Source organism: Ruditapes philippinarum, unplaced genomic scaffold, assembly GCF_026571515.1.
Source record: "Ruditapes philippinarum isolate M1 unplaced genomic scaffold, ASM2657151v2 ctg2994_1_1_1_1, whole genome shotgun sequence".
NCBI classification, from domain to species: domain Eukaryota; kingdom Metazoa; phylum Mollusca; class Bivalvia; order Venerida; family Veneridae; genus Ruditapes; species Ruditapes philippinarum.
In genome coordinates, this window is record NW_026853819.1 from 21,264 (window position 1) to 37,390 (window position 16,127).

Here is a 16,127-nt window from a genome sequence, read left to right on the forward strand (position 1 = left end):
ATTAATTGTTGTTTTTGTTTCTCAAGTCTAAACATAGCCATAACATGTATGGATATTGTTAAAATGCTAAAGCTAACAGAAACAATATTTTGAATACAATTGTCCATTTTTAACGCCCCAAAACCGCAATAAAATATATTCTACAAATTTTGAAGATATGGAGCAAATGATGATAAGAACCACATAAATAATTAAACGAGCCACCTGTCCTTCATCGTGCAAGGATTTGTGATCTCTTCATTCAGTTGGAGACTAAGTAACCCCCCCCCCCCCAATGAACAAAAAGTATTTTTAATGTCATGATCGACAATTATGATCTGTCTTGTTCTTAAAGCTTTTAGAATTCTCTCGATTCCGCCAATCACCCCAGTGTTTTTGGAAATGATGGATAATGGAAATACTAAATAAAATATCCCTTTGAGCTCGTAAATAATGTATTGTTGAATAAGCATTTGACATATAACTGTCAAAATGAATATAGACAGCATAATTCCAGTAACCTATTTTGTCTGTAAAATGTCAAGTTACTGATCCCGCGTCATGTACACCTCGTGTCATTATGGTAACATGTCATGCAATAATTCTCTGTTGGAGAGGTCTGTATCATATTAAGATGCTTTTACAGATAATCGTGACAGGAAATCTATATTTGAATTGAACAAACATCATTATTGTAGTTTGGCACACAAAATAAATCAAGTAGTTTTGTATGAACCTATGATATGATCCGTTCAAATGAAACACATCTGTTTTATTTTGTGAGGTAAACTCCTGATATAAGTACAGATTAAACAAAGATGTAAAAGTACATGGTTCATAGGTTTATCGCTTAATAAATATGACTTCAATTTTGTATTGTCAATTATTGTTTGTTCATTATGAGAACTGAAATGGGTTTATTATTAGAAAGGAAATTGGGGATAAATGATATAAATGCAATGACTGTTTGTACCTTTCAGAACTACTCAAATACCCGTTGGCGGGAGTTGAAACTGGTGCCTATCAGATCGTACAAAATGACTGTACATACATAAGGTCATAAAAATTAAATGATCAGCATTATAATTCAAATGGAAACTTTTAGGGTCAAACCAACTTCATAAAATTAAAAATGTTGCTGGCTCGGTTTGATCAAACTTGTTCATGGACGTCAAGAAAACTGCAATCCACACTCCGGAGTCCCGGGTTATAGCGAAACTCAACATTTAAACATAAAAATGAAGTTTCAGTAAAACGCATCTATAATGCATGGTCATCTTTTTGCATTGTTTTCATTTTTACGACAACATATTATGTTGCCAATTATTGTTTGTATACATGATTAGTTAATAGCAAAAACTAATGCATCTTCAAAGTTGTGACAGCTGACTGTTGGAGTATTTATATTTGCACTACAGTGGATTGTGGCAGTGGGATCCTATCTTGCTCTGTTGACGATATTTCGGATTTGATTATACTCGTAAGTCAATGGGTATATTCTTTAAATAATTCGATGATGACCACTTACAATAATAATTTATACACTTTATTTTTCAATATATGTCGAATAAATACATTCGTTACTCTAGATACAAAGGTTAATTCCCGAGATTATTACATCTGTTTACATAAAAAGTCACGTGGTAGAACTACTTTAAATCTGTATTGTTTCCCAGATGATTATTGGTAATCGGTGAGGTGTTCTGAGAGAACCTCACAACGAAATTATAACAAATTAACTGAAAATAATATTGTTGTTGTTGTTGTTTTTATGCCTTTTTTAAATATTTTTTTCTTTCTTTTTCGTAAACTGAAATTTACAAACGTTGTTAGAAACGTGTGCTATATCAAACAGCATCAACTGTGCTGTTCGTACGTTTTGTTACCTGACAAAAGGAAATTGAATTCTACTGACGGCATCTCGAATGAAAATGTACTTATATTTAAGAAGTTTTTAAAAGAGATAACTAAAATGTCAAAACGCAGTTAACCATTCTAATTTATTTGTACGAAAACCTATTAGAATGTTAACAGACATTTATAAATAGGCTTAAGATAAAATAGTGTTGTATTATTGGAAATAAAAATGGTAAAAAACTAAACATTATTTGCTTCGAACTCTTTGAAAACGGTAAATATAATCCATTAATGTAATTGTATCGACATTATCTTTATTTTATCAGCAATATCTTTAAAAAAGACTTAACAATTGGATTAAACTAAAACATAAAGCTTGACGTTACAAAAAGTAACTCTGTCAACATTTAGATACAATAATGTTTATTTTATTAATTTAATGCTTAACTATACAAAAACTAACTCTGTCATGCTTAAGTATTAGACATTTAGTGTAAAATAATGCACATTAACAAGTGTGCAATCAAATGAGGTGTTTAAACCATCTTGAAGATTAAAGAGTGAATATTTTATCGTAATTTATGTATTAAGATAAATTGTATTTGTATCATAACATAAGTTTAGTACTTAAATACACACAAAGAAAAACGATTTTGTAGTGATATTTTAATAATGGCCCTCTGAAACTTGCGCAACAATATGGCACTTTTGGACTGTAAAAGTCATGTGACGGCTTTCAAGCTAAGACCTACGGTCTTCTTCCAGACACGGATGAGCACTGAGTTAAAGCCAACGACGTTCCATAAGCTAGCTGGGTAGCATTCTTACATGAAAGAGTCGGATTCAAACGCACTGAGGTGAAGGGCAAGTGTTTTTAAGTCAACCACCTTAACCACCTGGCCACGGACATCCAATGACATTTTTGTATGCAAACAACCTAATGTCAAGATAGTCAACGGGCATTAATGGCGACAAAATGAACTGTCATGGGGCAAATTTCTTTGAAAAGTAATGCATTAGATTATCATACATATACATGTCCTTTATATCCGATATATTCAATACATGTAAATAGAGATTAATTATATTATAGCGATATTAAAAGTTTATATCATGTGATTTAAATCGATCGCCATTCATGAGAAAAACATGATTTATGTTTTCTCATGAGCTAAACATGAGTGTCATTTTTTCCCTGAGCAACACATGATTTTAATTTCCCCACACCAAAACATGATTGTTAATTTCCATTGGATAATTTAGTTTTTTTATTCATTCATTTGTAATATTTGCTGTTTTTATTTATTTAGCCTTGTTTTTTGCCAAGATTTCGAAAAAAAAAAACATCTGCAAAAAGCTACCATTCAGCTAACTTCAAAAGAAATCTAGATAATTCATATCACATGTATCGTGCAATATCAATGATATATAAAAAAGATTCCATTCAATTTTTCATACGTTCCACATATTTTCTGTGTTCTTAATAGCTACCTGAAATTGCAAAGAAAATAAATACAGATAAAAAGAATTATCTACAGAACCATGTTGAATGGTTATTTGAATTTTGTATGACAACAATGACTTGCCTATGAGCAGACTTTATATTATCGGTTGCTCAATTTAAGTACTTTGATCCTGAAAGTTTAGTACTTTGATCCTGAAATGTAAATACTTTGATCCTGAAATCTAGTAATTTGATACTGAAATGGAATAAATTACTATTGGACTATCCAAAACTCAATGGAAGTGTATATCAACATAACCTATGGCACAAATTTAGCGAATTTAAAATATGAAAGTGTATATAGCTGTATATCTCCCACCAGTATTGGTTGCAAGATCATTGGTTATTTACTGACATAAATGACTAAAGAATATCTAGAAAGAATGAAATTTGTCTATTTTATTAAAACAAGCAGGACATGCGTGAGAGAATCGCAAAATCTGATAAAAGGCAGCGGAATATTTTGTTCCGGAACATTTCTTCTGTTTACATACACTTTGCATGTATGCTAACTTACATGGACACTCATACAAAGCTGTCAAGAAACGACAGTAAGATTATGAAAAAATATAAATTTAAGTTTTAGAAAAAAAATATATCATCAGATAAAACTTTGTACATTTAAAGTGGTATGCCTCCAAATTCATGCTAATTTCAACGAAAATTTTAAAAATGTATTGTGAAGCGAACAAAGAATATAATTTACACATTGCAAACAGCACTTGCAACCCACGTAAATTACCCAAAATAGGTCAAAATAAGCAAAACTAGCCCTTAGAAATATGGTAATAAATACTGCAAAAAACAGTGCTTAATCCCACATAACATGTAAAATAACTTCAATCTTAAATCTTTTTACTTTACTTCTCTGAAAATCGTATTACATTTTTCTCAAGTTTAGTTGTCTTGAAGTATTTTGGCGCATGTGGAGACATCCGGCTTTTAATGTATCGTTCATCTTTCAGCATCTAATTTTCAATTTTGTGTTGTTGTTATATATCAAATGTATTTCTGTAATTATACAGGTGGGAAGTTACATACCCCTAATTTCTAACGAAAAATTATTAAGTCCACACCTGCCGGAGACTTGATGTATAAAAAACACAGGTAAACATGTTTGGCATTTCTCATTTATCATATCATTTAAGGAAAATGAAAAAAGAGCACCCGGGGTAAAGAAATTCGTTTTTATGCAAAATTATTAAAGAGGTTATTAAATTGTATTTCGATCTTTATGTCACAGTATCATTTATCCTTAGAACCGGATACATATTCATGTGTGAACAAAAGTGCAATTTTGAGGAAATCTCGTCTGCTGTTAACGAGGAAAATTGAAAAGGTTTTTGATTAGAATAAGTATACCTGAAAAGAAAAAGTTGAACAAACTTCTCATTGAATAAACAATCTTGAACTGTTACTACTTTTATATATAATGCATCTTCAATTAAATTGTTTTGAAAATGGGAAATAGAAAAATAAAACTTATCTTGTAAAAATGAACTTTTTCACATTCAGTGCTTGCTGTCTTCTATGTTCAGTAGGAAAACAGGTTGTTCTGTTGCACATATAAATAACCCTTTAATCTGTTGAGTTTCTTAAATTGATCTATTCAGTGTCAAGTTTTGGAATTGTCCATTGTAAGTTTTGGGCATGTAAAAATTATAATCTAAAGTAAGTCAGTCAACAGTATATTGAGCGTGGCCTAGCTTTATACATTGGTGGCAAAGTCTAGTCTCTTTTGGTTCTATGGACAAGGCTGTAAATGAAAAAGTATGCAAGTACAGCACAGTGCCAGCTGATTTCTTTAGCTGCATCAAGTTTAATTAATTTTATTGAACAATGGTAAGAATGAGAAGATCTGTACAAGTTTGCTTATTTCAAAAAATATTTCAATTATCATATTCTAAAATTATACAAAATTTAAAAAAATACAGTCCCCGGAGGTTATGAGTTTAAATACTCGCTATTAAGAAGAATAATTTAAACGCTTGTCACCATCTCCATGGGCCAGGAGAAGTATAACATTATGAACAGAACAGAGATGCAAAATTAAGGTGATTTGAAAGAGTTAGCAATGTTAAGGTTTTCACATGTACATATAAATTATTCTGTAAAACTTATTCTCATTTTTGTCTAAAATGATACTTGCACCTTGAGCAAGTTTCAATAATAATGAGCGCAACACATGTTTTGTTTACTAATAATCGTAAATAGATTTATAAAATCTTAATACCTAAACAATAATTATTTTACACAAATCTTAAGAGACTATAATGTTGAATGTAATGTTCAACACATCTATAATAATAAATCTTGCAGATATTAGTTTGAACTTTATAGAAAATATTCGGACGATTCGATTAAAATATTTTCAAGTAATAACACCTGCATCATAATTCATAATAGTAATCAATTTGTGGCATGATATTGCAGAATATTTGCTGATATTAAAGAACACCTGTTTGTAATTGGTATGATTTATTTTGTGCCATAAATTTGCACCTTGACTAATGATTTTGTTTTCCTTACTGAGGTTTGAAATGCATATGCGTTCTTGGTTGAGTTATGCCAAAAATGTGATTTTACTGAATTTTGAAATGCATAATTATGCTTTTTAATAAAGTTTTGCCTGTTGGATACAATTAAGTATTATTAATTAATCTTTCAATTTTAAACAGAAGCCTGCAATACTCCGAAAGCAGTTCATAGACTTTGAAATTTAAAACAAACTTCAAAAACAAAAAATCAATGCTAGTTTTTGTTCACAATTCAAAAGGAATCTAAAAGTACATTTATAACTTATTTTCCATTTAATATGATAAAGTTTGTCTGTCTTTTAACAGTGGTTCAGTTCATAATTGCAAACTTCAGTACATTCTTAGCTTAATTCAACGGGCAAAATCACCAGACAAAATCGCCAAAATACGATATACAACTACTAGTATAACCATCATTTATTTACAAAACACAAACACACTGAGTTTTCAGTATTTATATCATGTGTGACAACAAACCACGAAATAATTGTGTGTTGTTAGTAAGTCCTATATAACATTACTATATAGAGCAGAAAATAAAATGTTTTAGAAAAAATGTTACAAATACTTCTATAAATATTCATGCTAAATCACTAACAGCCCTTTTAATATTTATTTTTCAAAAAATATTTTATTCGAATTATGCTTATGTTATACGTCTATAGTTCTATTGTTTTTATCAATATATGAAATACGTGTAGAAAATTTGCTCACTGCAGACTAATCCGCCTTAAATAAGCTAGTTCGTCTTATTGGTGAATTTTAAACTCGTCATAGGAATAATTTTAAAGAAAGAGACGTTGAGAGATAAGATTTTACTATTGCTCAATTTGAAAGCGTATGTAAAGGTCCATATGAAAAACTATAACACAGAATTTATCTAAATTTAACATGAACTTAGAAATATGAAAACAGATATATTTTAAGAGACAAAATATTGATGAAGTGGCCGTCCGTCCTCGTTTAAAGGCATCTGTCCTTGAATTTGATTTTCGTTTTCATTTTATGTCATTTCAAGGGAAGGTGACTTTTACATAAGTCTAGCAAACCATTTTTTACTATCGGTTTATGCTTTTTTCATTTTATCCTTGGTTACAATACAAAACTTTGTGGAACTACTTTAAATATTTTATGTTCCCTCTATTCAGTAGGAGACTTAGTATCCTCAGAAAAATGAACAAAAAGTATATCTTGATTAACTATTTCAGAGAAGTTGACTTATTGTCATGGCTGATCGACAATTATGGAACTGTCTTGTTTATCAAAAGCTTTAGAATTGCCTCTCCGATTACCGCCCAATCACCCCAGTGATTTTTGGAAATGATAGATAATGGAAATACTACATAAAATATTCCCTTGAGCTCGTAAATAATGCATTGTTGAATAAGCGTTTGACATATAACTGTCAAAATGAATATGGACAACATAATTCCAGTAACCTATTTTGTCTGTAAAATGTCAAGTTACTGATCCCGTGCCATGTACACCCCGTGTCATTATGGTAACATGTCATGAAATAACTCTCTGTTGGAGAGGTCGGTATCATTCTAAGATGATTTTACAGATAAACGTGACAGAGAATCTATATTTGAATTGAACAAAACATCATTATTGTCTTTTGGCACACAAAATAAAACAAGTAATTTTGTATGAATATATGATATGATCCGTTCAGATGAAACACATCTGTTATATTTTGTGTGGTAAACTCCAGATATAAGTACAGATTAGACAAAGATGTAAAAGTACATGGTTCATAGGTTGATCGTTAATAAATATGACTTCATTCCTTTATTGTTTGTCTGTCTTTTAACAGTGGTTCATAATTGCAAACTTCAGTACATTCTTAGCATAATTCAACGGACAAAATCACCAGACAAAATCGCCAAAATACGATATACAACTTCTAGTATAACCATCATTTATTTACAAAACAACAAGACACTGAGTTTTCAGTATTTATATCATGTGTGACAACAAACCACGAAATAATCATATTGGTGTTGTCAGTAAGTCCTATATACCATTACTATATAGAGCAGAAAATAAAATGTTTTAGAAAAAAATGTTACAAATACTTGTATTAACATTCATGCTAAATCACTAACAGCCCTTTCAATATTTATTACCAAGAAATATTTTATTCGAATTATGCTTATGATACACGTCTATAGTTCTATTGTTTTTATCAAATATATGAAATACGTTTAGAAAATTTGCTCACTGCAGAACTAAATCCGCTTTAAATAAGCTAGCTCGTCTTATTAGTGAATTGTAAACTGGTCATAGGAATAATTTTAGAGAAAGAGACGTTGAGAGATAAAGATTAACTATTGCTCAATTTGAAAGCGTATGTAAGGGTCTATATATAGACATATTGAAAACTATGAAAACAGAATTTATCTAAATTTAATATGAACTCAGAATATGAAAACAGATATATTTTAAGAGACAAATATTATGAAGTGGCCGTCGGTCCTCGTTTTAAAGTCATCTGTCCTTGAATTTGATTTCCGTTGTCATTTTATGTCATATTCAAGGGGAAGGTAACTTTTACATAAGTCTAGCAAACCATTTTTTACTATCGTTTATGCTTTCTCATTTTATCCTTGGTTACAATACAAAACTTTGTGAAAGTAAATTTAAATATTTTATGTTCCCTCTATTCAGTAGGAGACTTAGTGTCCTCAAAAAAAAAATGAACAAATAGTATATCTTGATTTACTATTTCAGAGAAGTTGACTTATTGTCATGGCTGATCGACAATTATGAACTGACTTGTTCTCAAAGCTTTTAGGATTCTCTGAATCCCGCCAATCACCCCAGTGTTTTTTTGGAAATGATGGATAATGGAAATACTAAATAAAATATCCCCTTGAGCTCGTAAATAATGTATTGTTGAATAAGCGTTTGACATATAACTGTCAAAATGAATATGGACAGCATAATTCCAGTAACCTATTTTGTCTGTAAAATGTCAAGTTACTGATCCCGCGTCATGTACACCTCGTGTTATTATGGTAACATGTCATGAAATAATTCTCTGTTGGAGAGGTCTGTATCATTCGAAGATGCTTTTACAGATAAACGTGACAAGAAATCTATATTTGAATTGAACAAACATCATTATTGTCTTTTGGCACACAAAATAAATCAAGTAGTTTTGTATGAACCTATGATATGATCCGTTCAAATGAAACACATCTGTTATATTTTGTGTGGTGGACTCCTGATATAAGTACAGATTAAACAAGATGTAAAAGTACATGGTTCATAGGTTTATCGCTTAATAAATATGACTTCAATTTTGTATTGTCAATTGTTGTTTGTTTATTATGAGGACTGAAATGGGTTTATTATTAGAAAGGAAATTGGGAATAAATGATATAAATGCAATGACTGTTTGTACCTTTCAGAACTACTCAAATACCCGTTCGCGGGAATTGAAACTGGTGCCAATCACATCGCTCTAAATGACTGTAAGGTCATTAAAATGAAATGATCAGCATGATAATTTGAATGAAAACTTTAAGGGTCAAATCAACTTCATAAAATTAAAAATGTTGCTGGGTCGGTTTGATCAAACTTGTTCATGGACGTCAAGTAAGCTGCAATCCACACTCCGTAGTCCGGGTTATAGCGGAACTCAACATTTAAACATAAAAATGAAGTTTCAGTAAAACGCATCTATAATGCATGGTCATCATTTTGCATTGTTTTCATTTTTACGACAACATTCTATGTTGCGAATTAATTGTTTGTATACATGATTTATTAATAGCAAAAACTACTGCATCTTCAAAGTTGTGACAGCTGATTGCTGGAGTATTTATATTTGCACTACTTTGGATTGTGGCAGTGGGATCCTTTCTTGCTTAGACTACATTCCTCCAAATTCTACCATGTTTCAATTGTTATCATTAACAACAACAACAACAAAACCTACTCATAACTAATTTTGAAATAAATAGATTTAATGTAGACTAGTTTTCCTTATTCTTACTGTAATCTAGCCGAACTTCGGAACAGTAAGGGCCAAAGCAGGGCGGATAATGAGTTGGGTTTAAACAGTAATATACTCTCACAGGTAGTGCATGACATTTTAAGTATTTCGATTATCTTTGCGTAAAAGAAGCGTTATTTATTCGCTTACGGACCGAAAGTTTAAATGACATATCTGTTGACGATATTGCGGATTTGATTATACTCGTATGTCAATGGGTATATTCTTTAATTGATTCGATAATCACCACTTACATGAATAATTGTATACACTTTATTTTTCAACAGATGTCGAATTAATACATTCATTACTCTAGATACAAAGGTTAATTCCCCAGATTATTATATCTGTTTACATAAAAAGTCACGTGGTAGAACTACTTTAAATCTGTATTGTTTCCCAGATGATTATTTGTAATCGGCGAGGTGTTCTGAGAGAATCTCACATCGAAATTATAACAAATTAACTGAAAATAATATTGTTTTCTCGTTGTTGTTTTTATGCCTTTTTAAATATTTTTTTTCTTTCTTTTTTTGTAAACTGAAATCTACAAACGTTGATAGAAACGTGTGCTTTATCAAAAAGCATCAACTGTTCTGTTCGTACGTAGTGTTACCTTGTCGTCAGTAGATTTCAATTTCCTATTGTCAGGTACGATTGACTTAAAATCGCATTTCATGTTGCATTAGAAGAACGCACTGCACTAATTGAATTAACTTTATCAAGATATCCAAGGGACTTTGCCAAAGCCTGCGAAGTGGTTTCCAAAGGTTTTAAAAACAGCCGTACAAGCCTCTATCATTTTAATGATTTTCTATTTAAGCATGCCACAGGTGTTTTTGCGAGTTAAATGAATCGCATCTCGAATGAAAATGTACTTATATTTTAGAAGGTTTTAAAAGAGATAACTAAAATGTCAAAACGCAGTTAACCATTCTAATTTATTTGTACAAGAAAATATTAGAATCTTAACAGACATTTATAAATAGGCTTAAGATGAAATAATGTTGTATTATTTGAAATGAAAATAGTAAAAAACTAAACATTATTTGCTTCTTTGAACTATTTGAAAACGGTAAATATTATCCATTAAATTAATGTAATTGTATCGACATTATCTTTATTTTATCAGCAATATCTTTAAAAAAAAGACTTAATAATTGCATTAAACTAAAACTTAAAGCTTAACTTTACAAAAAATAAATCTGACAACATTTAGTTACAATAATGTTTATTTTTAATTTAATGCTTAACTATACAAAAACTAACCCTGAGATGCTTAAGTATTACACATTAAGTGTAAAATAATGTTCATTAACAAGTGTGCAATCAAATGAGGTGTTTAAACAATCTTGAATATTAAAGAGTGGATATTTTATCGTAATTTATGTATTAAGATAAATTGTATTTATATCATAAGTTTAGAACTTAAATACACACAAAGAAAAACGATTTTGTAGTGGTGATATTTTAATAATGGCCCTCTGAAACTTGCGCAACAATATGGCACTTTTGGACTGTAAAGGTCGTATGACGGCTTTCAAGCTAAGACCTATGGTCTTCTTCCAGGCACGGATGAGCATTGAATTAAAGTCAACGACGTTCCTTAAGCTAGCTGGGTAGCATCCTTACATGAAAGAGTCGGATTCAAACGCACAGAGGTGAAGGGCAAGTGCTTTTAAGTCAACCACCTTAACCACATGGCCACGGCAGCCAATGGCATTTTTTATGCATACAACATAATGTCAAAATAGGTCAACGGGCATTAATGGCGACAAATTGAACTCTCATGTGGCAAATTTCTTTGAAAAGTAATACATTAAATTATCATTATTTGCCAAATTTGTGCATTAAATTAGGACGAGCATTTCTGTATTTTGAAAAAGAAAATCATTACATATATACGTATTTATACAGATTTTGCCTTCTTGACTTGACAGATCTAGAATTTATCAACATTGAGAATGTTGTATTGACAATACTTTATACTAGCAAGTAGTCCAATGAAAGGCACATTATCATGTCATTTTCATCTGCATACAAGCTGATTTTGCTGAAATCTTTGATAGTCTGAGCCTCTATAATATTAGCTTTGACATTCATCAAGTATAAAGCTGTTACCAGTGTATATCTTCATATGAACTGAAAATACTTTAGTGAACAAAATCTAAATAATACTAAACTAAATAGACTAAATAATGCATATTATCACCCCACCCCGTATTACGGGTGCCAGTGATGATAGATTCATGTAGTGATGTCATAAATCTTAAGTTTACTGATTACAACAGGATAGTTATAAACTTGGTTGGTATATTTATAAAAAAGAGATACTAAACGGTTAATTTGGTCTCGTTTCCCCATTTTATAAAATATTTTGAGCGGGCTATAAATGATAGCTTAGGAAAGAATCCCCGAAAATGCTTGTTTTATGTTCAAAATATATAAAGTTTAAAACAAAAGGGATTTTCGTGTTAGACATCTTATCAACAATCCTTTCCGGTTACGCACCAGCGTGTATTTTCTTGAGAATGTTACAGGCTTCCAAACTATACCAGTCGACGTGAAAATCCTGCCTATGCACGAACATGCAGAAATGTATTTTCAAGGTTGCCGATGATGACAGAAACCCTCTGAAAGTGGCGTACATTCTGGCAGAAAATCAATATCACACTTTCATCAATTGCTTTCTAAAACTCCAACAATCTGTCATCACTTGTGCCGGTAATAGGGTGTGGGTTTCAAGCAATGAGTATAAAGTTTCTAACCTAAGGAAACAACGGCTTGCCATTAACATTGATTTAAACCAACTCACTCAACAATCCTTATTGATAATGGACAATGCTAATAGAGATTATAACATAATTTTACTTTTTTTCAATATATCATCAGATAAAGCTTTGTACATTCCTCCAAATTCATGCTATTTTTAATGAAAAAATTAAAAATGTATTTAAAAGTGAAATAGTATGAAGTAAACAAAGAAAATAATTTACTCGTTGCAAGCAATAAGCAAAAAAGTTTCGCATTAGTAACGAAGTAAAAATTGTGTGATATATAATGCAAAATCAGTGCTTAGTTCCACATAACATGTAAAATAACTTCAATCCAAATCTTACTTTCCTTAAAATCTGACTACATTTTTCTCAAGTTTAGTTGTCAGGCATTCGGCATAAATGTATCGTTCACCTTTCAGCATCTCATTTTAGATTTTGTGTTGTTGTTATGTATCAAATTTATTACTGTTATTATACAGGTGGCAAGTTACATACCCCTAATTTCTACGAAATTATTAAATTCACGCCTGCCGATATTGATGTATAAAAACACAGGTAAACATGTCTGGCATCTTCTCATTTATCATATCATTAGCAAAATGAAAATAAGACACCGGGGTAAAATTCGTTTCACGGAGCAAAATATATTATAGCGGATATTAACTTGTATTCGTTTAGGAGGATGATTAACTTTATTTCACAGTGCGAGCTCCAGAACCAAAATATATTCATGTGCGGCAAAAGTCTGCTATTAACGAGAAATGAAAAGATTTTGATAAAATAAATACTGATAAAAAAAGTAAACAAACTCTCAGTCAAATGGCACTATATGAAGAATTTCTATTGTATATAAAGTATCTATTGTTTTAAATTAGGAAATAAGAAAATAATATTATATTAAAAATGACTTTTCAGATTCAGTGCAAAACGAATGAAGTTTGATGACATCTATGTTCAGTAGTAATGCGGTTTGTTTAGTACCATATAAAAAGCTATTTACCTTCTGTTTTCTTAAAATAGACCTATCTAGCTTTCAATTTCGGAACTGTCCATTTTAAATTTTGGCAACTTGTATATTGAAATTTAAAATAAGTTAGCCAACAGTATATTAAGTCAGATTTCAGGGTGAGGCTAAGGGTGAAACTGAAAAAAGTATGCAAATATTGCCAGCTGATCTCTTTAGTTGCATTAACTTTAAATACTTTTATTGAACAGTAAAAAAATGAGATGATTTGTCCATTTTTTAATTATTTCAAAAATATTTCATTTATCATGTTTTAAAGGATGCAATATTTTAATAAATAGGGTTCCCGGAGGTTATGGGTTCAAATACTTGCTATGCAAAATGATTTAAACGCTGGTCGGCTCTTCGGTAGACCAGGAGAAGTACAACATTATGAACAGAACACGAGTGTGTTGCAAAATTAAGACGATTTGAAAGGTCTTGCAATGTTAAAGTTTCCACATGTAAATGTAAATTATTCTGTAAAATTTACTCTCATTTAATTTTGTCTAAAATGACATTTTCACCTTGAGCAATCTTACAATAATAATGAGTTTAAAGAATTCAGTTGTTTGCTAATGATCGCAAATAGATTAATATAATCTGAATACTTAAACAATAATAATTTCACACAAGTGGCTTGTGATGCAGGTAATATTCAACACATCTGTATTAATAAATCTTACAGATATTAGTTTGAATTTGATACAAAATGTGCGGACGATTCGATTAAAATATTTTCAAGTTATAACACTTGCATCATAATTCATAATAGTAATGAACTGTTATCAATTTGTTGCATGGTATTGCAGAATATTTGCTGATATTAAAGTACGCCTGTTTGTAATTGGTATGATTTTTTTGCCATAAATTTGCACCTTGACTTACATTTGCAATGAATATGATTTTGATTATTCTTATTGAGGTTTGAAATGCATATGCAGTCTGTTTGAGTTATGCCAAAAATGTGATTTTACCGAGGTTTGAAATGCATAATTATGCTTTTAATAGATTTTGCCTGCCGGGTACAATTTAGTATTATTAATAATTAATAAATAGTTGTTTTTGTTTATCAAGTCTAAACATAGCCATAACATGTATGGATATTGTTAAAATGCTAAAGCTAACAGAAACAATATTTTGAATACAATTGTCCATTTTTAACGCCCCAAAACCGCAATAAAATATATTCTACAAATTTTGAAGATATGGAGCAAATGATGATAAGAACCACATAAATAATTATACGAACCACCTGTCCTTCATCGTGCAAGGATTTGTGATCACTTCATTCAGTTGGAGACTAAGTACCCCCCCCCCCCCCCCCAATGGTGAACAAAAAGTATTTTTAATGTCATGATCGACAATTATGATCTGTCTTGTTCTTAAAGCTTTTAGAATTCTCTCGATTCCGCCAATCACCCCAGTGTTTTTGGAAATGATGGATAATGGAAATACTAAATAAATATTCCCTTGAGCTCGTAAATAATGTATTGTTGAATAAGCGTTTGACATATAACTGTCAAAATGAATATGGACAGCATAATTCCAGTAACCTATTTTGTCTGTAAAATGTCAAGTTACTGATCCCGCGTCATGTACACCTCGTGTTATTATGGTAACATGTCATGAAATAATTCTCTGTTGGAGAGGCCTGTATTATTCTAAGATGATTTTACAGATAAACGTGACAGAAAATCTATATTTGAATTGAACAAAACATCATTACTGTCTTTTGGCACACAAAATAAATCTAGTATTTTTTCTATGAACCTATGATATGATCCGTTCAGATGAAACACATCTGTTATATTTTGTATGGTAAACTCCAGATATAAGTACAGATTAGACAAAGATGTAAAAGTACATGGTTCATAGGTTTATCGCTTAATAAATATGACTTCAATTTTATATTGTCAATTATTGTTTGTTCATTATGAGAACTGAAATGGGTTTATTATTAGAAAGGAAATTGGGGATAAATGATATAAATGCAATGACTGTTTGTACCCAGAACTACTCAAACACCCGTTGGTGGGAGTTTAAACTGGTGCCTATCAGATCGTACAATACAAAATGTCTTTTGGCAAACGAAATAAATCAAGTAGTTTTGTATGAACCCACATCTGTGATATTTTGTGTGTATTACTACAGATATAATTACAGATAAAATGCAGATATAAAAATGCATGGTTCATAGGTTTATATATTGTCTTTACGTAAAAGGTGCGTTATTTATTTGGTTATTATTGTGTTTATACAAACCGAGAGTTCAAATGACATATCGGTTAACAATATTTCGGATTTGATTATAATCGTACGTCAAATGGTATAACTAAATTGAATCGATAATTTTCACTAATTACTCTCAATCTGATAAATTTGTACACTTTTTTCAACAGGTTACACCGCTCCCTCCCCAATTATTCCATGTGTTTGCATTAAAAGTCACGTGGTAGAATTATTT